Source organism: Sinohyriopsis cumingii, chromosome 14 (assembly GCF_028554795.1).
Source record: "Sinohyriopsis cumingii isolate HCF-2022 chromosome 14, ASM2855479v2, whole genome shotgun sequence".
NCBI classification, from domain to species: domain Eukaryota; kingdom Metazoa; phylum Mollusca; class Bivalvia; order Unionida; family Unionidae; genus Sinohyriopsis; species Sinohyriopsis cumingii.
This window is the reverse complement of record NC_142974.1, coordinates 62,720,234-62,745,916: the sequence shown is the minus strand read 5'-3', so window position 1 is coordinate 62,745,916 and position 25,683 is coordinate 62,720,234. Positions and strand designations below refer to the sequence as shown.

General features: G+C 34.2%; 1 long non-coding RNA gene across 1 annotated transcript in view; it reads left to right on the top strand.

Moving 5' to 3' along the window:
• The first annotated feature begins 16,244 nt into the window (after window positions 1-16,244).
• Window positions 16,245-25,683, top strand: part of LOC149783984 (uncharacterized) — a 31,053-nt gene continuing 21,614 nt past the window's right edge. Inside the window, exon 1 of the long non-coding RNA XR_016413708.1 lies at window positions 16,245-16,432. This is a non-coding gene — a long non-coding RNA (uncharacterized LOC149783984). The remainder of the gene's footprint in view (window positions 16,433-25,683) is intronic.

The window sequence follows — 25,683 nt, the reverse complement described above, 5'->3', positions numbered from 1 at the left end:
AGAGCTATTTCTCTATTGTATGCATAATTCATTTACAAATGTGATTAGTGGGCCACACCGAAGGCCATACTATTAGTTCACTTGGCAATATGGTAACGTCAGCTGAAAAGCATAATCATCCATTAAAAGAGCATTATGATATGAACATTAGGTATTTAGGACATATAGATTTTTCTTTTCCAAATGGAGTCCAAGTAATTATTGCCCAATCCAGGTATAATTTTGTACACAAGTAAAGAACAAAATAAGATAAATCTTCATTTATTTGCAATTGACAATACACTTCTTAATGAATATACACTTTTGCATTTATTTTGTATCACTTGAATAAACAATATTTCTTTCAGTTCATTTTAAACTTTTATTTTATATCACTTGAGTAAACAATATCTCTTTCGTTTCATTTAACACTTAGAAACAGGTTCTTCCAGTTACAATAATCAACTCTGGAAACAATAAACAAACTGGAACTTTTGACCTAATTATATTACATTTACTAGGGTTAAAACAATAAATTCCTTAACATAATAAATTAACAGTTCCAGTTAATCAAACACAAAATCACCTTTTATACAGGGTGTGAACTGTTAATATTTACAGGATAAAGCTTATAGTTTCCAAATTGATTGAAGCTTACATGTTGCAGTTGCTGGCACATATCTATTTCCAGCATGGTTTGCATACATTCCACCTTTAATAATTTTGTTACTTCCCTACCCCACCCCATTCAGTAACAAGTATCAAAAATCAGGCTCATTCTAAGGCAAAGTCTGTAACTTGTGTACCACAGTCATCAGAGAGACAAAGATGCAAAACTTTATGATGCCTGTCAAAGGAAGAAAACAGTTTGTTGTTTACCCAAGTTTTGAACCAGTTAACTTGAATTCTCAGACCATCAATTGCTACAGCCCCACTAATTACAATTGTTAGGGAATAATGAGAACTCACCTTCAGTTATCTGTGTATATATATAATTTTAATAACCAAGAATACCGGATGTCTGGGAACATTATAGCATTCAATGGTAACGTCAGAACTGAGATGAGAGAATTAAACAAGCATAGTACATGACATAATATATCCATAAACTATTGACTGGGAAAAATACTACAGAACACCATTTCTGCTGGCAGTAAGATGTTGAACCTATATGTCATAAATATCAGGTTGGACAACTAGGACCAGTAATATTCATAATGGGCAGTACCCACCCCCCACCCCCCCCAAGTGAGAAGGGCCTGATTTGTAATCTAAGCCACCCAACATATCACAGCCTTTATAGTACTTGAAACAAATATTGAGTAATAGTAAAACAAACTCTGAAAGTTATTAAAACCAATTTGTTATATTTCCATAACTCTGCATAGTTAACTGTGCAAGCAGACTTAAACATATCAGTGTATGACAGTTAAATTGAGCTATAGCATCGATTAACAGAAGCTACGAATTCATCAACAAGCAGTGAACAATCATCTTCACAATAAATGTCAAACATTAGCATCCATAAGCTGTCAAGACAAGTTGTTACACTGGATATATAATCATCCATTTATTTCAAACAAGCTGTGAAAAACGAACCTCACGTCCGCTATATGTACGCTGGCCATTGCAAAGGATGCTTTAATAGATTAATGTTTATCGTCGTGTCTTGACAACCATTTTGCGCGCGCACACCGGAAAGTCATGCTATATATTTGTTACTTGTGAACGTATTCGTGGGCAGTACGCTATATATTGTTCCCGTGACCGTATTCACGGGCAGAATGCTATATGTTTGTTCTTCGTGAACGTATTTTTGGGCAGTTACTTTGTCATCTTCAACCTAAAGGTCAAAACTGCCCATGAAATATATATATCTGCCCACGAACCGAAAACATGAATAGGACTATAACATAAGTGTATATACTTATTTTCAACATATACATAATTACTATGTAAGAAATACAACCTATGTATATGTATTTTGATTTGAAATGTAAACTATATCATGTCCTTCCCGTAAACCCACTTTCGGGATGACTGCCCACAACGCACCTAAAACGTGTATATATATATATATATATATATATATATATATATATATATATATATATATATATATATATATATATATATATATATATATATATATATATATATATATATATATATATATATATATATGTATATATATATATAGAGAGAGAGAAAGAGAGAGAGAGAGAGAGAGAGAGGGAGCTAGAGAGAAAGAGAGAGAGAGTTAGAGAGAGATATATATGTCGCAGTAAATTGAGCCAAAACTATCACACCCACAAACAAAAATAGAAATACTTGTTATCGGAATAAATAGTGTCATAATATTAAGATAATTCAATTAATGTGACATGGATAATATTGTTTTGTTTCTTTGCAGACAAAAAGCCAGAACCAGTAACCACCATTGCAACTCTCATGTATCACAAAATAATCACACTTGCACTCATAATAATAACTCATATGTTGTTGACAAATTTTTTCAGAATTAATATTGCCATAATATTATGATGATAAAATATGACATGGAGATCAATTCAAATTTTGTTTTATTGTAGACAAAACCTCGAATCAGTGGCCACCATTGGACGTAAACTTGAATATGAGATAATTCTTAGGATATGTGAGCAATATGTTATGCAAACGTTCAACGAGGAAAGGAGCAGTAAAGACGGAATGTACCCAGAGTGTTTCTTTCATCTCAGAGTTGAGGACAAATGTGGATTACATCAAACAATTGCGTCTGGAGAATCATCCGACCAAGCCGAGATGGCCTATTGTAGCACAAAATTAAAAGACAACCTTGAAAGAGGTGAAGTAGTCAAATCCATTATTTTTGGGAATTTCGAGCAAAAAAGTCAGAAGTTCGACAACGAATATTATCGCTTGTGGGTATGAAAATGACATTGACTTTTCACAAATATCATGGGAAACAAAATTTTAATTTATTAGCAGACGCCTGAAGGTAGCAGAGAAAATGATATCCGTGTATAATGCTTATTAAGTTTTCGTTTGGTGTGATCATTGATTTCCAAAACCATCTTATCAGAACAAAAACCTTTGAAGATTTTGAAATGTCATATAAAATATAACCAATTTATAAGTTTGTGAGGCTGTATAACGTTGACTGAATCAAGAGCATAACTGTTCACTCGCTCTAGACATAGAACATATAAATGTTATTGAGATCTGGTGCTCATTTCCATAATATTTCTTTTGTAGCCGGAAACAGCTTCCATTTGCATTAGTCTATATCCATATCGTCACGTTTAGTAAATATTTCCTTAAATAATCTTACCATGACATAACACACTCCAAGTTAATGAATATTACACAGACATTTTAGTTTTCAAGAATTTTACAATTCTATGACATATACAGCATCATATTAGTATACACCCATTTATTTCATAAAATAAAGGGCCAAACAGACACGGAAGAATAATATCAGACACTCCCTCCTCAACATAGTTATGCTATCATAAAGATCCATATACAATAATACCACACAATCCTGTCTTTACATCATTCTTCTATCAGGCAGACACAGAGACAATATTATCATACGATTTTTCTTTAACACAATTCTGCTAACAGGCAGACCCAGGGACAATCTCATACAGTTCCACCTTGAATTAATGCTGCTTACAGGCATAACCAGAGGAAATATTATTATAAAATCCCTCCTTAACAACATCCTGCTGTCAGGCTAGCCCATATAAATTGTACCACACAATACATTCATAATAGCATTCCATTATTAGGCAGACCAAGGGAAAGGGTTATATTACCTAATCTTTGCATATATTTGCATAATACAGTATTAAAGGAAATTATGTTATTCGTTATGAGGTAGATATACAATTCTTTCTAATATTTGTTAACAAATATACGAATATCAGGGAGATAGTTTGGCACGCAATTAGCTACTTTATTAAGCAGACCATGAGAACGGGTTATCATATTATCACTTCCTTACATACGTACCCAATTCAGCTAAACACGATTATAACTAAATTTTTATTTCTCATTAAGTTTAAACATATCTTATTACGGCACACAATCATGAAATACATTAATATATATATATAATAAATATGCAAAAGAACAACATAAATATATACATGTACATTATTGTTCAACTAGCTAAGGAGCTGCACTTTATAAACATGAACAACTACAAAGGAACTGTAAACTTATATGTAGTACATGCATTTGGGACATGATAATAAAATATGATAAAATAAGCACCACAAAATGTGTAACTGCAATATAAAATATAGTCTTATATTAAATTGCACATGATGATCCTAATAAGTTCATAGCTGTCTTTACTTAGATAAATACCTATTATGTAATATGGTGACCCACTAAACTGTGTTTGACTTTGAATGGTTGTAAAATATATAGTTATACTATATAATCCATCAAAACCATTTGACATCAAATTATCCAATCAGTTATTTGCAAATAATGTAATGAAAATTTCATTCAATTCTGCCTCTCCCACCTCAAATGAAACGTGTGATAAAAATTAATGTAAAAATAAATATATTATAAGAATCACTTTGACACATAATTCGTCTGTTTGCAAAGTGGGATAGATGATGTTTAGCAAACATATGTCTCGGTTTGATTCTGCATTTGAATGAATGTAAATATTTTTTGTGAACCATTACACTCATATATTTAATAATAATGTTTGCAAATGTATTGTAAACGATGAATGTGTCAACTCAGCAATTGAGAATTTCTTTTCATCGCAGTGTTCATCCATATAATTTAATTTGAATGTATGTTGACATATATTGCTAACCAACATGACATTATTTATCTTCAAAGCTGCTTTGTGACCATATAATAACATTTCGACTGCCACCGTATACAGGTACAATTTACGTTTGTTTTCCAACAACTCCATGAGTAATACCTTTGTATTTCTGAAATGCAAATGAAAGTAGTACAAAAGTTTATTTCACTATGCGTTTTTATAACTTTTGTATTCAGAAAAATATCTGTTCTTAACAATTCTCCTCTATCACCTGTTGTAAATTAATTCAACTTTCCACTCTAACTTCTGGTACTTTCTGCGCTATACCGATTTTGTTTCACCCCCCCCCCGTTAGACTTGTGGGAGAGTCAGAATTTCCCAATTTAAACTATATGTGAGTTTATGTTGCAACCAAGCCTATAAAATACAACTGTGAACGGATCAGCTATTGTGAACCATCATAGTTGCTCGTAGCTGCTGTCAACTGTGTGTTCTTAGTTTTTGTGGTTTATGAGAACATATAGATTTTTCGATCAATTTGTACCGTGTCCTTATAATGCACAAATTGATAGTCAATATCATGAATATTGAAACACTTTGGTGTATAAAGAGATTGATTTGCATGTTTAACCAAAGCGACATAGGTAATATTTTCCGTTGAGGATTTAGTTTATCACACGTTTTCTTTTTAAAATTTGCTCAATTAATTAATCATCTATTTCAGACTGCATGCAAATGTTTACAAAAATGTTCTGCAAATACAGTAAATACAGTTATGTGTTGCTTATTGTCCGTAGCATTTGACTATAACCATGTTTTAAATTAATTCTGATTTTCATGTGTATGTATATAAAATATAAACTTGTGAACAGATATATTAATTGCTAACCTATAACATTTATATATATGCACACAATGTTAACGACAATTATCTATATTTATCTACATTACATATTTGCAACTGGAATGTTTCTTTACAATGAAACAATATTGCAAGCAAGGACATTTACCATTGCAACAGAACAAAGTACTGAGCAGGATCAAAACTGTTGGAAATAAGTATCTGTTTTGTGACTGACATAGACATTCATTACGATTTCAAGTTTTACTAAAGTTTAACCTAATGCATATATCACCAATATATATATGGGGAATGGGGAAATCACGTATTTACATCAAGATAGATGTTTCCAGTAGTAAATTTGGCAATATTACTTTTTTGACAGATCAACCTGTGGCATTCGTTTGTATTTCGGTCATCTTAGAATGTTCACTTTTGAAGCTACCGTTACTTAAGGGCAGCCATATTCTCAAGAAGCATACATCTAGACTTAAAATCCGTTTCTCCGGTTAACCACTTGAACAGTTTTACAAGTGTTCCTTGGTACTGACATTCAGATGTCTGTTGTATCACGTATATTTTTCTTCTTCAAAAGCCTGTTTATTTATTTTATTAAGTGTTGACATTATTATTTATTTAAATATCAACCCATCTTATCATATATTAAACTAATTTTGGGCTTCTTGTTGATTATGCACTTTAAATAAACTGTATCAAAGCTATGGTATTTTGATATTTTTAAACATATAACCTCCGCGTGTTCCAATCTATGCTGAATAAATGTTGGTGTTCGTGTACATTTAACCGTCTAAGCTGCCAAAACCAATCATGTTTTAAATATTCGCTTGACCCAAAATTTGCATGTGGAAATAAGCTAAATTTCAAATATCAATATCAATGTATCACATTCGTTTATACATGTGATAGCTCCCTTCTTCTCATATATGACAGCCATATGAAAATGCAAGGTCATACACATACGGTTACCTAAAATAACAAAGAAATGTTCAGATAAAAAAATAATTTTTTAATTGTTAAAATCATCCTAAAACTATGACTAGGGTAATATGATGGATTTAAATAGCATTGAACTGGGCATCAAAACTCTGTTAGAGTATTGAAATTCAGCCAGTATGATTAGATTACACTGATGTTTGACTTATCATGGAGTCCCCAGTGGATTAGACCGTAACATTGTTTTAAATAGACATTATCAGGTTCACTCGAGTTTGGTGTCAGTGAACTGTAAGCATTGGTACAATTAATTGATGCTGAACATGCAACCCGAACTATATTAACTGCAAATGGTTACACTTGCCCCAAGTTTCTATTTAGGTAAATATTATCTCCTTGATTGAATAAATTAGTTATGTTCGTACTACTGTTCGAGCCTTTTCAAAAACAGGTAATGAAGAACTACGTTCGGTTAGGAAGTCGAATATGCTGAATTGGACGAAAAATTGAACGGTTGGTTCTGGCATTAAAATGTCTGTTATTGTAACTGTTATTGTCACAAACACATGTTCATGCATCAGGGCATTTAGAAAAAAAAATGTTATAATATTATTTCACTTGCCATTACATGCATCATAATATTTGTTACCACTGTTTCTAACCCCTTTGATAGATTATATGTACATATGACTGAACGAAGCAAGATAATACGCAAAATAAGTCAATCATACATAAATGTATGAGCAGCAGGTCTACAGTTTTGATTTGTTTTGGGTATTTTAGTATAATGCATTAAGTTCTGAAACAGTCTTAAGTTCTATATTTAGCTAGGCTTTCGAAATAAAATATTTAAATGACTTAATGTGTTTATTCATAATTCGTTGCTAATGACTATAGGAGAAGATATAAACTTCATAAAAGCTACGGAGTGTTAGAACCACTTAATCATTACCTTATAGAGCATTCTCATGAAATATTTTATTTTGTATTGTATTTCATTTCAAGACAGTGCTTTTCCAGGTTGAAAGTACGTTGATACACATTTTGGAAGCGTCCATTTATAATTGCACTTCTTTGGTAATAATTATATGGCGCTACGTTGTTAACGAGAGTCCATTCCTATATAGATCTGAAATGAAAAATGACATTGTATTCGAAATACCTGGTCACTATGTAGTCAATGCAATAGGTAATATTTATCTATCTTTATTATTCAATTATTATTCAATATTCATTCATTCATACCTGTATCTATGTGTTATTTATGCAACATATAAACTTCATCAATATTATTTACCAGTTCCTTTTCTTCGCCTGTTCCAATATATAAAATGCATCCGACGAACGACTGTATTCATTTGCATGCTACGTAGCAAAATAGTTCATATTAATACAGTCTTCACCATCACAATACTGTTAAATAAACCCACTATATGCAACCCGTCCCAATAAAGGGTCCGGTATATTTTGCTTTTCTGCAAAATGTTCCGCCTTTAATAATCAATCATGTTACATTATTTTGTAGCTACTAATGTTGTGTGTTTATCTGAACTAAACAAACAAATTAATGTTATGTGTCAAAGTTAAATGTGCTGCCTTTCCTTTACGAAGTGGCTGAGCTTCAATTTCAGATTCATTATATTTTATGCTCTTACATATGTGTGCGCTGCACATAATGTCATTTTGCACATGGTTGCATAGTAAGTAAATACTGCATTGGTATACTGATGTATTTTATTGACCTTATGATTAATAATGCTGTCTGAATAGAATACACGCGAATCTTTCGATTCTTTATAATTCAGAAAACACATGTTTCACAAGATTATTGTTTTAGTGATTAATACTGTCAAATGTCAATAAGTCAGCATCTTCATTAGTGGATTGTTTTGCATGTTGGCTGTCTATTAGATTCCCTGTAAACTAGATTTTTTATGTGGAGATATTGCATATTTGTGTCATGTATAATTGTGCCTTTTCTGCAGGAAGATCAGTTATTTATGTTCTCTATAATGCGACTACTTCGAGATGTACATATTAGCTTCTTTGAAAAAGTATATTTATGCAGACTGGTCACATAGAATCATCTTCTGTTATTGGACTGTTTCTTCAGTCTGGTTATATTGCAATCGAATACTTTTCTACAAGAGTGATTTATACCTAGTATGGAACAATTACGAACAAAACATTGTTTAGCTTAGGAACATTTAGGTGTACAGAAAACCTCATCTATCTCATCTACACTCGTGTAAAATGCAGGAGGCGGCATTGATCTGACTGTAAAATAGTATGTTTTTCTGTAATGGTTCATGTATATAAGAGATTGATTATGTCTTAAGACATATTGTCAGTAGGTCATGAAATGATAACATTATTTCAAACGCGACCTTTATATATGTATTTCTGATAAGATTATTGAAAGGATATGCGAATTACATAAACTAATTTTGATTCTAAAGTGGTATCAAACTATTTCATTTCTAGTTGATTGTTTAAGTTTCAGTAGATACACGTTCATTTTATCTTCATGTAGTAACTTTTCAAATGTTGAACGTTTCTGATCTATCATACTTAAGACATTTATAAAGGATTTCAATGGGAAGCAATTATAAAAGATATTGAAAGCAAACCATCCATCCGGTCATGACAATGTTTTTCTCTATTTTCTTTTGTTGTATATTCCTCTGTCTGACTGTCTGTTTGACTATCTGTCTGTTTGTCTATCTCTCTGACTCTTTATCTATCTATCTATCTATCTATCTATCTATCTATCTATCTATCTACCTATCTATCTATCTATCTATCTATCTATCTATCTATCTATCTATCTATCTATATATATATATATATATATATATATATATATATATATATGTGTGTGTGTGTGTGTGTGTGTGTGTGTGTGTCTGTGTGTGTGTGTGTGTTTATATACTTGTTCAAACATAAAAGCAGTAATACATTAAAAACATACCAATAAAACTCTATGAGAAAATTTGAGAAGTAATCATCGTTAAATATAATAAATAGTGACTTTATGTTAACTTTTATGAGTGATTAGGTATACATTAGACATCTATAAGTAGCCTACCGTGATCATTTAATCATATTAATTCCAATTTCGTCCTTTCTTAAGTCAAATCAACTTATTTCATCAACAATGCATTCAATTTTAAGTTGCGCGTACTTTCCTTTCATTCGCCGTTTCACATCGCCCCATGCTACATAACCTGTACATAATCACAAGAACATATTGACTACTGTCACTGTTATTTTATTCAGAAACTTCATACTTTACATATTAATCAATTGCTACTGGTGGTGTCAACACTTTGAATTATGAACAAGATGATGCTATCCCTATCATAAAGGTAACAATTAAATAAATTATGTAACGGAATAACATGTTGTATCGTTCTCAACATCGTTAATACTTGTGAAAACCCGATAAGTGATCTATTGTCAAATTAAATGTAACTACTGACACAGTTACGTTTATTCGGCTACTTCATCCTTTACATCTTAGTCAATGGCTACCCGTAGTGTCAGCACATTTCTTTTCATATACCAAAATCACAATCTTTTTTAATTTTAGTATGTCAAAGATATGATTAACATTTGATATATTTCTCATCCGCGTTAATACTTAAAAAGACCCTTTCAGTTATCTAATGTGAAATTAAATGTGCAGCTGTTAAATGTAGATTTGCTCCAAAAACCGGCCATATATTTTCTTTGGTTGCATAGTTGGTTGCTGGTGTGCTAGAATGAATTAATGACTACACTTTAAAAAATAAACTAAATTACCAAAACAATCACCTTCATGGATTATTATATACATTTTTCAATGGTGTTAAGTCAAATTGGTGGAGATGGCAGTTTTACCATTTAAAAACATATTCAGTCTTTCAATAATGGTCTCATAAATATTTGTTTTTGCTTTTGTGTAAGTGATCATATCCAGCTTGCCACCAAAGTCCACTGCGTTTAAAAGAATATCATTGAAAAAACAACGCCCCATTTTGTGTTTCGTTTAGTACCCTCTGAATATTGATTTATTTCAGTAGATGCTAAGTCATCCTCAGATAATTTCTTGAATATTGACTTATATTCCTCAGCGGCCTAAAAATTGACTGGCACAGTTTCCACGCTATTATTGTTGTACTTGTGTGTTGCTAGGGTGACTAATGTCATGTAGTGCTGTGTGAGGGAATTTATTAACCTGTTGTTCTGTTTCAATTTCAGCGTTTGTAACATTAAATTCATTATCGGCAAATCAATCTTTATCTCCTTCAATCGCTGGATTTATTTCTTGTAACTCCTTGCCATCTAACTCAGGACGAATTTTGTAAGAGATATTTAGTTGAACCAAATGCGCCATGCCATTATCCACAATGTGATATAATTGTCAGTTAATAAGATGGGAAGACGTACTCAAGGATTTATTCGATACGAGAATGCTTGATGTAAAGAAATCAAATGTAAATTAAATTAATTTTTATCCCAGGATACTTTCCCAATCATGTTACGTTAGGAAAAGTATCACGCAATCTCTCAAATCCGAACTCAAAGACGAACCATCGTCTTTCTCTGGCTATAGCAAAAGACAAACGGTAATAATCGTTGCTCTTTACCTCCACTTGGCACCGCCCAGTGACGACCATTTTTAGCTGTGCGAGTTACTCACGTGGACTCTTGCATGGTGGAATGGTTATGAGGACGCTTAATCTTATCATTGGTTAAGTGTCCCTGAAGAAACATAACTTAGTTAATAAAATTCCTTCTTTCACTCGAATGCGTTACGCAATCATATTACGTTAACATACGCAAAAGGAGGTGATGGACATCCGATCTCTACCTCGGGCTATCTTCTATGAAAGATTAGCGTCATTTCCGCGTGCAAACAATACACCGTCTTCCTAATTATTCAAACAACGCAGTCTGGGGTCACCTGCCCTGTAACCATCATACCGTTAAGTCAATTATTATTGAAATATTCTTACCTACAAGATTTAACCAGCAAATCCAACTAATATAACATGCTGTGTTGATTGATCAAGATTGGTTTCCTTCTCGTCTGCAGTGCCCCAATTGAATCTACCAGATTCGAGGTTGCCTGTTCCACGCAAGTTTTCAGACTTGGAAACTCGAGAATGATGACTTTGCATGCCATCCAACAGCTTTAATTATATCTTAGGTCAACATATTCCGTTTGGACGCGACGCTCAAAAAGATTACTCTAACCTTCTGAGCAGAAATTAACGTGACGCGACTCTGATTTGGTGAGATGTAAGAATACATGAAGCGTAAAATCCACTTCAGGCATCAGAGAAGGTCTTACAGCGTGATATACCCTTTGTTCCGGCTCACACCGGAATAAAGAGGAATGTCCATGTGCACGAAATGTTCCTGTGCGCTTCATGTTAGCTTTTGAGAGAAAGAACATGATCTTGCATAACTGGTGGTCTAGACCCGTATATGGAAAGCAACGAGCGAATGAAGACCATTTGATTATCGACAGACGGAAATCTATTATTTTCAAGATGACCATCGAACCCTACGATCTAAGCTGTATACAGTTCGGGTCGACATAAAGTGCACGCTTCTCTCTTACCATGCACGCAGAATCTAAAGCTATAAGGAAATATGACTTGTATGATAATGACTTTAGCTACGTGTAGGCTAGATAGTTTATTGGATTGAAAACTATCCGTGCTAATACTAAGCATTGGTTCTATTGGAGATAAAATAAGGGATTGGTTCACTGAGACCAAAATAGTGTAAACATTCCGAAGGTTTGACTTGTTTGTCTTGCAAGGAGATGATTCTGATTATTCGGAATATTCATTTGGTTGTCTATCGTTTGAACGCGTAGATCGGTGACACATGACTTGTCCCATCTGATAGGTGCTATCATAATTATCATGTCGTTCGGATAAAGTAACTTCTGGATTATTTTCCAACTCATAACAGTAGTAGGGAAGGCAAAAGCCTACAATCCCTACCCCAAAATTGCCATTGCATCCACGGGCCAAGTGTTTGAGGCTGGAGCTCAAACACTTGGCCCATGGACGAAGGTGAGCAACTTGTGATTCGACCTCATCGTTAAGAGGGTCGACCATCGGACGCCCGATACGTGCGCAAATCCAGCTGAAGACCAGATGATGAAGAGACGATTATGTGTGAAGGATTTGACAACTTATGGATTGAGTCGCGGCCAAGACACTGAGTCTGCCGAGAATGTTTCTGATTTGTATGTTGATATGGAGATTGTTGCAAACAACTAGAACTGCAAAATCAGAACAAATCGACGTCAGAGCCCTACCGTTATTTCCAGTTGGGGCTTCTCCAGCGGAATTCACATGGTCAGACTGGGTTGCCACAATAACGTTGATATGATTGTATTTCAATCATGACCATGACGGTTTGATCAAGGAAACTTGGAAGGGCAACATTGAGATGGCAACGTCAGAGAAAAATGACGATCATGCGGGATCAAGTCTGCTCAAGTATGGAATAAAGCGAGGAATAGGAATAACTATATCGCGGACATGTAAGAGTTGCATGAATGGAGAGGACGAGTTCGACAAATCTGGTAACGCAAAGACAAGAAAACCGCACAAGATTCCGGTTGGTTAAGAACGCCATACCCATATAGGCATACTTTTGGAATGGACGGAGTTATGACTTTCCTAGTTTATAAAACTGACTATATGATCTAAATGAGAAAGAAAATCGTTCCTGTTATGAACTAGGATAAAACTTACCACTTGCTACTGTAGGAAGACCAGGTGCGCTGTTATCGTTGCAAATGACATTCGACCGAAACATGGAGATGACGGAGTCCATCATTTGAATTAAAGCCCAGATGCTGATGTGAAGGCAAAAGAGAAAAGAAATAGACTGATAAAGCATAGTGTGCTATGCAAAATCGGAGAAAGTATTCGTGTCACGTGGTGAATAGGGGTGTGAAAAAAACGAGTTGATCAGATCGAGCCAGGCGGCATAGTCAAACGATTCAATGTAGATGCAGATTAAAATCACCGTCTCCATCTTGAATTTGATGAAACGACTCCGCTAAATGGTGGTTCTTAGATTGCTGCTTGCTTTCCCAAATAAAATCAGTCTTCAGTAAAGCCCTAAAGATTGTGTCTTTTATACAATCCCCATCGCTTTTTATGCGAAACCGTGTGTGCTGTTGTATACATGGTTTCAATCGCCCGATCCGCCGTTTTATTCATGAATAGGGAAGATAAGGAGGGGAGGGAGTTATAGACGAATAAAGTAGAGGCCATTTAGAACAGTATTGATCCCCTTCTTATGAGAGAATAAGAAGATCCAATTAGCTCAGAAATCGGAATCTTACCGCGTTTTGGGATCAATGTTTTGCATATGTGACGGCGAAGATCATCTGTCTTGAGGCCACTTAACATCTTGCCGTACTGATGGGGATTGAGTTGTTCAAAGTACCTATGGACTGTCAAATTATGTGCTGGCTGACTCCCAAATTCATCTGTTCTTGTTCGAAAGCAACGATGACTCGAACAGGGTCATCCAGAAATGGAGGGCACGCAAAGATTGGATAGACCTGGATCGTACATATGTGCCACCTCGCATTAAACGTATACTGGTCGAAACTGCCAGAATACTATCCCTGGTATGTTCAGCTGCCCTATTCATTGACCCTAGCCATCTTAGCTGGCTATTGCCGAACAAGCTCTGACGGGCATGGGCGGATGTACGTCATCTAAAACAGACGAGCATATATATGAACAACTACTATATTCTTGTCATGTACCAGGATATTAGTTCTCAAGGTGCCTGTCGCCTTATGTCTGTCCCTTCCTCCTCATCGAAATCTACAGATTCTTTGAAGTAGCGGTAACGGTGGAGGATATAGCTGACTTGACCGATTGAGTGATATTATTACCATGTTGGAGCTGCTGAATGAACTTCGACAGTGCGGTGTTAATATGCATTAGATATGTTGGATGCTGTGTGAACGATTGAGGGCTTCCCAGGTTCTGGCGGTACATATGTCAGTCCTTCAAGTTCAGGTACCGACATTTCCACCGGCTTGGCGGAACGGACAAATTTCTCAATGAAATCTCCATTATTGTAACTATAACACGGATGGATCTATCACTAAGAAGGCCATATGAACTATTTGGCACTACCAATTCAACAAAAATGTCATCATGCTGGGACCCATGGACTGTCCGCGTCGGCTGGAAGTTTGGCGATGTCGGGATGCCCTCTGATCGGCCTGTAACGGCACGGATTTATTAAGTGTTGGATACCACGGATACGGCATGAACCCATTTAGCCTGGACTTACAGGACCAAATTCAATATTCGGACACGCAGAGGACTTAACGTCTTGTGGGCTAGCTAAACTTGTTTAACACCTCTGAATGAATCACTATCGTCAACAATGAATTGTAGGTTGTCGTCCTTGTTTTATTCAGTATTTTCTTCACTTTAATGCCAAAACCATGACTGTATTAAAACTGCCTTGACTGCCTTGAACGTGCATTTCATGCAAATAGTAACCTAAACCCTGAAATGAAACAAGTATACAAAGCAGAGCACATGCTCTCGAATTAGTAAATAATTATATAGCTGCTAAGATAGATTGAAACGTCAGTACATGATTAATTAGCTAACATTGACGCTTATCCTGCCCCTGCTGAGTTCGCAATATACACACATCATATCATAATCGGTGTATAGATTAAACAAAACAAGGGTTATAATAGACTCCCATGCTCTTAAACTCCATATAAATCATTTAAATGGATAGTCTCCTCAAACGAGCCAAAAACAATTAAAACAGATAATAGTTATATATTTAAATTACCATGTCGCTAAAACAATATCGTAGCTAAAGAGAGCAGAGAATGCGTCGAATAAGAAACGTATGGCCCCGTTATCAACTTTCACACAATGCTTATTTATAAACTAAGCCATAATTATACCAAAACAGCGTGAAATATGAATAAACTTAGCATACATATCAAACAGCGCTCCATAATCTCGGAAGCATGAGCTCTGTAACGGACGGAGTAAGCGAACAAAGTCAAAGGTACGGTATTTCAAAAATTTTGTACAAGGTCAGCGATAGGGTGAGAGATGGTCGTTTTTAAAGGCTAGGTCCAAAAAGGCTAAAAAATAATTTGGAAATTAACTTTCATTGTAAACAATTCGTACAATATGCATTAGATTGATAAATCAGCATAATTAATCCAAAATGAACGTTGGATGGGTCCATAGGAGCCAAAAATAGGGCTGGATTGTCGAATGATGAATAGTACTATGTGTGGTATGTAAAACAGCGAAGCTACATAATGGCGACACCTGGCGGTGCCAAGTGAATGTAATTAGCAAGAGTTATTGCCATTTGTATATTGATAACGACACGGAAAAACGATTTTTCGTATTTTGGTATGGCTGAATTCCCGCGGTGGCAGGCTAATTTTCTTAATGTAATGTGATTGTGGAACATATTTAAAAGACAAACATAAAGTGTTTGTTGTTACCTTCCTACCACCACCCTACTCAATCCCCGATTTATCTTCCCACACCTGACTGATACGCACAAATTTTCTATGTATATACAGTCTAGGCAGGTAGGGATTACTGACAAGCAATAAAGTGTTTTGCACTGATAGCCCGTTGTAAAGGAGTCTAACGCGGAAGAGAAAATATCATTGAAAATTTGGCATGAACTAACACGATATTTCTCAGTGATAATGTCTTTGTCTAAGAAGGAAGCAAGTGAAAGACAATCTAGTTAGCGGTTGCCCTCAACTATAAGTGGTATGTGATCTTCACCGTGACTGCATATATATTTAAGAGGTTAGTGAATATTAATGCTGTTTCATGACTCTATCATTCTAGTAAATTGTCCATTGTATTTGTTATGCTAGTAAATGTTTTAATGTTAGTTCGATTCGAGTGTTCTAGTTTGTAAAACGAAGACAACCTCTCCTGTGAACCTAGTAATTCGAAGGTAAAATACATGAAACAATATCTTCCACCAATATACGTTATTTTTATTAATGTTCAACTAAATATTGGTGGTTTATATTTCCACGCAAAAATCAAAACTTAAATTAAACTAATTCTTATCCGAAATGAGAAAATGAGAGTTTAGATGCGCGATGAAAATATTGATCACCACGTCTCGTAAACCATATCGAATAAAATGAAAACTTTGAAATGTTCTATTCATATGGAGATTGGTGTACAGTCATTTGTGTTGAGGTCTATCTCAACAGAACGGATACTTCTTTACTTAATCTGTCTAATTAAGACACGAAACATTAAAGATAATCGTAGATTGATAAGGAAATCTGACCCAGACAATTGTATTACTTCTTTATTTATACTTAATATGTCCATATACAAAAATAAATTACGAGTCAATTTGGTTTTGACAGTATACTTTTAAAGTCAGGTAATGCTCAATTATTGACCATAATGTTCTTTTAATTTTGACTTATAAACTTGTAGACTAAAGTAATCGTTCATTCACGAATCCGTTGATTGGTATTTGTTTTGTTACTTAGTGTTCAGATCAATATTTTAGTTCAGAAATATTCCCAGACGTCTTAATCATCTATATTAACTTAAAATGTGTGTTCGAAAATGCAAATGTAATTAGAGTATTGATGTCAATTCAAGTTAAATTCGATTACAAAAATTAAATTGTCGAACAATTGTATTACATATGGTCATAACAATATGATAATATTATGCTTATGCAGAAACAATACGTGCTAATTTGTCGCAAAAATAAGAGAATCTGGAAATGTTTTTGTAGATATATTTATTTCATGTTTCTTTATCCCTCTATCTGCATCTCTCTGTAACTGTGATTTAGCTTAGTAATGGACACAAATGTATTGCCTACATTTCAATGCTGAAAGGCAACTATACATTTATGAGTTTGTTGTATTATAGTTAGTTTTCTTTTATTTTCACTTTGTATTCTGGGGTAATAATTATTTGCTGAAATTTGCAAAATCTATTACTTTTCACTCTTTTCTGTCACGTGTGTGTGTTAGAGTGTATCTAAAAATCGTGCTGTCGAGCTCTCTATCTATATATACTTATATGTGTGTATGTATTAAGACGAGCACACAATTCAAAAGATAAGATTAGATTAAACAGCTTACAGATGGTGTTTCAGAATCAGTGGATCTATAGTCAGGACTAACTGCGATTATCCAATGTAACTATTGTTTAAGATAGAACCGCTTGTTAAATAAAAACGATATATTTTTCTCTAATGGAATTTTTCTTCCTTTAAAAGTGTACTGAAACTCATTTGTTTAGAAGTTGAATAATATAAATATTACTATAAATAAGACGGACATTGGCCTGTTCAAAATTTATGATGCACATAAGCTACAATGCATAATATTATAATACATAATATTTATAAGACAATAAGCTGTGAAAGTTTTCATTATAAATGCATAAATTCTACCTATATTGTTAAAGATATTTAGAATCTTACGTGAAAACATTTTTTAAGTTATCGACATTGGTTTTACTGAATATATCGGAAACATTAACATAATTCGTTCTGTAAAATCATAAAAGCATTTAAAAGTAGTAATGCATATCATTATCAATTTCACGTGTAACAAAATGTGTAAGACTTCTACATATACACTTTTATGTACAAATGCTCTCCTTCTGAACTATAGGCTGGGTCTAATATGATTCCTAGATGGGTGTTGAATACTTCTTCAAGGTCCCTCCACATGCATCTCTGGAGACGATGATAAAATATCACTAATATGAATTGCCGTAAATCGCCTTCCATGATAATATATGGACAGGACACGCCCCATCAGGAATAAGGATCAAGTGGGTCCCTCCACCTCCTTTAGAGTGTTATATTCAGAAACAATAATGCCCGTTTTCACAATCCCGACAGGTTGCAAGAAAGAATCTAATGTAGAAAATTCAGAAACAATCTTGGGAAAAAACTATACTCTCTCTCTCTCCCTCCCTCCCTCTCTCTCTCTCTCTCTCTCTCTCTCTCTCTCTCTCTCTCTCTTTCTCTCTCTCGCTCCGCAAATCTTTTATTTTGCTTCATATTTCCTTTAATGTCAATGTTTTTTCCAGGTTGAAAGTACGTTGATACACATTTTGGAAGCCTCTATGTATGCTTGCTTATCTTGGGCATTTTTCGTTGCATTAGAAATACCTTGTGCACTATGCAGTCCTTGCAATAGGTAATCTTTATCGATCTTAGTTATTCAGTTGGTAGTCAATCTTCATTCGAAATACCTGTAACACTGTTGTTTTTTTTTCCTCCAACAGTTAAGCTTGATCAATAATATAGACCAGCGCCTTTTTAGCTTCTCTTCCAATGTCTAAAAGGTTACGTCGAAAGCGTGTATTAATCTTCATTCTACGTAAGCGAAATATTTCAGATTAATGCCTTATTCGCCATTTCTCAAGAAAGGGTTCATTATATTTTCCTTTCCATAAAAATTTTATTGCTTTAACATTTAAGCATATTACATTAATTTGTTGCTTTAATTATGTGTCAACTTTAAAATTGTAGCCTTTTCTTTTCGAGGTGGCTGATCGTCAGATTTAGATTCAGTATATTTATGGTCTTACAAATGCATTCGCTGCACAGAACGTCATTTTTTATATAGTTGCATAAGACGGAATTACAAAATTGTTACTATGATGTGTTTTATTCACCTTATGATTAATAAGGCTGTATGAATAGAGTTTGCCAGAGTCCTGTGGTTCTTGATAAATAACAAGCTCTCCAATTTCACCATATTATTATTTCGGTGGTAAATACTGTGAAACGTCAACATAGTAGCATCTTCTTTAATGCATTATTTTGCATATTATTTGCTCATTCTATTCCCTGTAAACTGACTATTTATGCGTGCCAATTGCATAGTTGTGTCAGGTATAATGATGCCTTTTCTGCAGACAGATTACTTATTCAAGTCCTATATAATGCGGCTAGTTCCAGTCTTATACTAGCTTCTTTGAAAATGTATATTTCTGCATATTGGCCACATATTGGGATCCTCTGGTTTTAGACTGTTATCTTCGGTCTGGTTATATTGCGATCGAATATGACGTCTTCCCTTTCTAAAATAATAACATATACCTAGCCTGGAACAAAATACGAACCAAACATTTTTCAGCTTTGGGACATTTAGTTGTAAAGGGAAGATAAATTATACCGGGACAATTAATATCTCACCTCACTCATCCACACTCGTGTAATATTCTGGAGGCGGCACTGATTAGACTATAAACTAGTATGCTGGTCTCTAATGGTGCATGTACAAACGTGATTGATTGTGCCTTAATACATATTGACTGTAAGGCATGGAATAATAACATTATTTTAAACGCAGCTATATATATCTGAAAACATTATTCAAAGGATATAATTGCCCAGTCTTTATTCTAATGTGGCAGGTCATGAAATGATAACATTATTTAAAACTCGACCTTTTCATATTTATCTTTAATAAAGTTTATACGAATGTTGATTGTCGAGTGGTATCAAACTATCTCATATGTAGCTGACTGTTTGGTTTAGATACACATTCATTTTCTCTTCATGTAATATCTCTCAAAATGTTGAGCGTTTCTGATCTATTATACTTAATAAATATTTAGTGGAATTCAATGGGAAACAATTAAAAAACATATTTAGAAAAATCAATCCATCCCGTCATGGTAATATTTCTCTCTCTTCTCTTCTGTTGTCTTTAACTATGTCTGTCTTTATGTCTGTGAGTCCCTATAAATACATCTTCATATAAGGATATAGTTGAAACAATACATAAATATGAACTAATAAAACCTCAAGCGGGAATTCGAGTAGTAATCCTCGTTAAATATAAACTTGATTATATATGTATATGTGTGTATGTTTTTGTGTGTCTCTCTCTATGTGTGTATGATTAGTTATGTGTGTGTAGTTACCGCGTTTTACTAAGCTCGACTTATGGTCTAGTATATTAATATTCAAAATCCTGAAAAAAGTATGCCTCAAACATCTAGCAACATGGAAATTACCATTTCACAACAAACGGGTAGAAGAGACGAGATATAATTTTTAAAGGAAGCATTTTGAAGATATTTAGTGTGATCTGTACTTTTCTCTCTCTCTCTCTCTCTCTCTCTCTCTCTCTCTCTCAAATCTTTCGCAACAAGTAACCTAGGTTGAAAGGAAATAACTTTTCAGGTTCATAACGATTTATGTCACGCACTCGACAGTGGCATTAAAGAGCAAACTATGACACCACACATGCCTTTCTTTAACTGAACATTTCATTTGAGTCATTCAGTCTATATATCCGGTAAACAATTAGAGACGATGGAGATAAGATAGGTTTGTTAGATTTGTCCCACATTCACTTTTTATGTTAACTATTTTATATTTAAATATTATTTATGTTACTGGTAAATCTATGATTCGTTTCATTTGCTATCGAGTTCATATCTGGGCTGGATACCTTTGTGTGCAAGTGTCACATATCTTTTTATAAACAATTATGAAGACAATACATTTGTTGGAAAAGAAATTCGGTTGTACGTGATCAATTCTACTACGTGTTACCTAATTATGGTGTATGCACTGTCAGTAATAAATGAATGACGATTCAAATGAAGCCATCACGATCAACTGGCAAAGATTTTATCATTCACATTTTATAACCAAAACAAAACTTATCAGTAATAACAATATTAAATTGAAACGGCATGTTGGAAACCTTTCAAATTTGACAATATTATTACACCAATGTGTCATGAACACATTCAAGGCTGCATATCAGGAGATGAGACACATTAACACCATCCATACCTTTATTCATGTTGTTGCCAACAATCAAGGCTGCAAATCAGGAGATGAGACACTTTAGCACCATCCGAACTTGTATTCATGTTGTTGCCAACTTTCAAGACTGCATATCAGGATACGAGATACATTAACACCATCCAAAGTTGTATGCATGTTGTTGCCAACATTCAACGCTTCATATCATGTGAGGAGACACATTAACACAATCCAAACTTTTATTTATTTTGTAGCCAAAATTCAAGGCTGCATATCAAGAGATGAGGGAGATTAACACCATCCAAACTTGTATATGCCACTAAAACGCGTATGTGCTCCTTAATAGTTACAAGACTAAATTATTAAAATTCACTCCTAACTGGTTCGGTTTAATATCTTCTACTAAAACTTCGAAACGGTAGAGTATGATGAACTGGGGACCCTTACACTGTAACCACCACTGTCTACTGGTTCGATCAAGAATCATACCCAAAATCTGCTCATTATGCTACAATTTGCTGACTGGCTCAGATCGAATATATTATACATCCCATCTGCAAATTTAAGCTCTCTTCCGACATTCGTATTAACATTACAGTGACATTATTCTTTTGCATTCTAGGGCGAGGCTACGTGGAATGAATTGCAATTTGATGGTATTTGTGTTTGTAATTTTCTCTCTGTATATGTCGTGGTGTGTTATCTAATATTACAAAGCGTTAGAGATTATAAAGATTAGGTGATTTACTAAGTCCACATTATTCATAGTATTTTCAATGTAGCCCTCTAATCTCTCTTATGCAACAGTTCATGAATTAAAACAATGATACATTTGTCGCTTGCACAATTGTATTTTGCAAGGCTACATCATGTATATATGCAAGCCATTATAAATTTACTTCTGTAAATATTTAGGTCACGCCTCTGTGGGTATCGCGCTCTCTGTATAATATTACGAGTCTGATATTATGCCCCTAAACTGACACGTATATATTTTTTGAAACTCTCTCTCTCTATTATAATTTTAGATTTGTATTCTAAGGAGATTCGAACCCATGTTTGCAGGTAAACGGCACCCATATCCTTGCTTGCACACACGGACCCATATTCCCTCACGACTAAGCATACATCATCAACAATGATGTTACTCAGTCGGGGTTATATGCACGCGTATGTCGCAGACACAATCTCATGACGAGCTAGTAATTAATTCTCATATCTACACAGTAATTCCTGATTCAATAATCAAGGTATGAGGTAGGATTCGAATACTTGCCAGGTACTGTAGGTTGATAAGGTTACTATGAGAAATTACACTGTCTATAGGTTTAGCATTTCGTGTCAATATGGGTAGAAGGAAATATGTAATGTTAAAAGCGTATGTATATTTACCTCTGGGATGAAAATCCAACATTACTGTCCAGAATAAATATATTACACATCGAACGATGACAGCCAATCAACATTGGACGCATGAATACAGAAAAGAAGGACATCTGAACCCTGGGTATCCGATGATTCTCAGCTAACATCGGAATATACGTTATGCTTAAACAAATAATAAAGCTATGCCTTAAATAACAGAATATTGTTCTTGAAAAGATCTGTTTTAAGTTTATTCTTCTGCTGGGCCTAGATCCTATAGATTCAGAATGAAATGGACAGTATTTGATGCACATATTAAATGCAAATCGAACCAGCTTCATATAACCTATATACAATAAATTACGAAGTTGAAACAAAATAGTTCCAAATTTTGGATAGCTATAACGAAACAAAGCGTAATAATATTATTCACTTGACGAGATAGATGTCAATGCTAGTTCATATCGAATGACGTTTATGCATCTCAACAAAAGATTTATAATTAATAGTTCACGTCCAAATGTATGCTTTTACCCCAAATGATGCTTAAGGTTCAACCACAAGCACTTTTCCTAGGTGACAATTTTGCATGACATGCATTGAACAGCTTGATGCAACTCAAAGGACGTGTTAGATATAGTACGCATGTTTTTAACCGTATATGTCTACTGCAATGGCTACTATGCCAATAAATCAGTCCTTCTCCGTGATGATATTGGTTGGCTTTTCAAGGGCCAATATCACTCTCTCTCATTTGGCCGTTGACAATTGCTGCTATGTGGCACAGTGTACGCAGGTCTCTTCCGAAAAATGTGCATGCAGCGAAATTGCAGATTTTAATGAACAATTGACATCAGATCCAAAACCCGTTCATCAGTATCAACACATATATGGGGTTTTGATTTACCGGATTATAAGGCCTACTCTTCTTCTTAGCCGACTGTTTATATTTAACTATCTACCTATTGTAGAGCAGGTATGTGAGGTGCTCATGCCTAACATCGATTTCAAGAACAACACAAGCCCGAAACAAATAATTCCTAAAATACATAGCTTTATGTCAGTAAACAATTGTAACTGAAAGAATCGTACCATCGCCTTAGCCTAGGACATTTGCCCGGGGACAATTTAGGACATTATGTCATGTCACCTTATACATGTTGCAAGTTTCTGTCAAACACTGTGTACTTATCACATGCTAAAACATTATCTAGTACAATGGTGTACAGAATTTTGTTTGGTATGAAAACCTAATAGTGTCATGACGTACTGCAGTTCCAGACAGATTTCCAATTATATGCAACCTCATGTGCACCTTTGTCTCTGTGTACCAACGTAGCATCAGTATATAATGAAGCTTTCTTTACATAGATGATTGAATACCCAAAAAGGATTTTAAGAGTACACAATTTAGGCGTAAATGACATAAATGCTATGCTGTTTGTCTGAAATGTTGCATAAACTGTTCTAGCGAACGTAACGAAAAGAAACCAAACAGTCAAGTACATAATGTGCATTAAGAGCAATTTGAGCGATATAAAAAAATACTTAATTTCTAACCTTTGATTATTTGTTCGGTGATGATGATAGCAGCAGCATTGTTGTGTGTGGTGTGTGGAAGCGTAATCACAGTAGTCAAGCTAATCAGGAGAGATCACGTTTTAATTAACAAATATCGTGCCATCATGCATATTATGGCGTCATATTCAAGGTCAAAATGGTGAGAACATATTTTCAAGGAGTGAACGTGGTGTAAAGAAGCATCAAACGTTTGACCCTCCACCCACTCTCTCCTCATCAAACGCCCAAGTCCTTCTCCCAAACAACTGATTGATTTCTGCAAATTCTCTATGTTGATATAGTCTGGGCAAGGCAAGAACCCTGTCAAGTCATATTTTATACTTTGCACTGCTTGCATGTTATAAACAATCGTATCGCTGAAGATAAAATTTACTTAAAAAAGTCGCGGGAATGAACAGTGATATTTTGGAGTGATAGTATATCCTTAAAAGAAGCAAGTTTCTCAAAAACAGAAATTAGGCGTTGACTTCAAATCATTTTTTTCCCCGACACCTTCACCGTGACTTTAGATATACTGTGTTTTTATTGTAGTGGTAAGTGAATATTTACAATATATCATGGCTGTCTCTTAATCGACAAATGCTTCATTTTTTTCTGAGTATCTAATCCAAAATTAGATCGATTCGAGTTCCCCAGAAAAAAAATTATGGAAAGAGAAAATTACTTTTTGAATGCATGGCGACAACGCTAAGCACTGCGTTACTTAAGGCATCTTATAGTCATATGCAGTCTGATGGATGCTCAGCTGTGTTAACGGTGGTTTGTTTGCATCCGAGGGTATCTACAGAAGAGATAATTGGTTAATTATCGTGTCTAATAATGACTCTAAACATAATATATATGATATAATCACAACGGTATTTTTATTTTGGTTATATTAAATATTTCCATATGCGAAGAGAAATAAAGAGTTATTTTCTTATATTCTTGTAATGTTCAATTTATGTTGTTCGTCTTTATTTTAATTTCGTCATTTAATCACGTAGCTTAGAGTTGTCATTTATTCCTGAATAAATTAATTCTTTTTTCAGTTGTTCCGCTCCCACATCTCTTTGTTCGTTCACTAATTTATCTAGACGTTTCAAACATCTATATTAATTTAAGATAATTAATTAAATTAATAAGAAATAATATCAATCCAAGTCAAACTAATTCAACAAAATAATAAATAGTCAGCAAATAATAATACAGATAGTGTTAATGTCTTTGTCTAAAAATAGTATTCTATACATGAAGCACTTCTCCTCTCTGTCTCCTGATCTCTGTGCCATATTAAATGTGTATTGCTTAATCTTAAAAGGTCAAATAAATTAAATCA